Here is a 1,325-nt window from a genome sequence, read left to right on the forward strand (position 1 = left end):
CCGCCGGCGCCCCAGGGGCCCGCAGCCAGCGCCCCGCACGCTCGCCCCGCCGGCGGCCCCCTCGGCCCAGCGGCCCCGCCAGGCGCTCCCGGGGATCGAGGGGGGCCGGCCGCGGGCCGCAGCGGGAGCTGCTGGGACTTGTAGTTCTCCCGCGCCCGCCGGCCTGAGCCTCGCCGCCCCCGCCCTCGCCCCCCGCCCCGCCAGCCTTTGTCCCGACCCGCCTGCCCAGCCCGTGGCCGGCCCGCTCCTGTGCCGGCCTCCCCGGTCCCCGTCCCCGTCCCCGTCCCCGTCCCCGCCTTTCTCCATCCCCGTCCCCGTCCGTCTCCGCCGTCCATCTCTATTCCTTTCTCTGCGTCTCCATTTCCATCGTTTTGCCTCTGTACCCCCCTCTCTCTCCCCCTCCTACCTCTGTCTCTAACTCTGTCTTTGTTCAAAAAGCACCATTTTGTCTCTCTCGACTGGCAACGCGCACAAGCTCTGAGAAGCCCTGCAATTTACAAGCTTCTGTATCTTCGCTTAATCCAGCGTTTCCCTAAGGCCCCGAGGAGGCGTTGGAGAGTCTGTCCCTGGGTTTTCCCGCTTCCTACCCAGTCAGGGGCCGCTCGGCTGTCACCCTGAGCCCGCTCTCCCCGGGTGATGATCCCTGGGAGAAGCCGGGGCGGAGACGGGAAGGACTCGCAGCTTTACCTGGAGACAAAGATCCCCGAGAGGGAACCAAAGAGCTCGGCTGCGGCTGGGCCGCGATGCTCTTCACGGAACATAAACAACAGTCACAGACATAAACACTGGGCGTACAAGGCCACTCTGTGACCACGTCTGCGCCAAGCCACAGACAACGCTCCAGCCACAAAAATGAACACAGCCCCTCCTGCCCCACCGACAGCTCCGCTTCCGAGATCACCACCACCCATCTGCTCCGCTTCCTGGCGGCTCCGAGGATGGCTTCTACGCTCTTCCACTCTCCTCAAAACTACCCAGCACATGTCCCGGTCCCATAAGATGCCCGCCTGCGCCCAGCTCGCTTACAGACGTGCTGTGGTTCCCCAGTGTGTGGTCTTCGTCGCTGGGGCAAACTAAACAAGCTTTGAGCACAGGTGTGTTTCTGATGGTCTTTGCCCGGTGAATGTTGACACCACCTACCCTTGAAGATAGCCTTGAGCAAATCAGGACTCTAGCAGCTGTCTCTCTTCCTTCCTGAACCTTCTAGACCTGTGCTTGCCTGTGGCGGGAGACCTGCTTTTCACCTCTTTGTGGAAAAGCCTGCAGTTGGATTATGTTGCTGGTTCTTCACCCTGCCGCCTCCTGGATGACCCTGGTGCAAATAC

This window comes from Myotis lucifugus, unplaced genomic scaffold (assembly GCF_000147115.1).
Source record: "Myotis lucifugus unplaced genomic scaffold, Myoluc2.0 scaffold_615, whole genome shotgun sequence".
NCBI lineage: Eukaryota > Metazoa > Chordata > Mammalia > Chiroptera > Vespertilionidae > Myotis > Myotis lucifugus.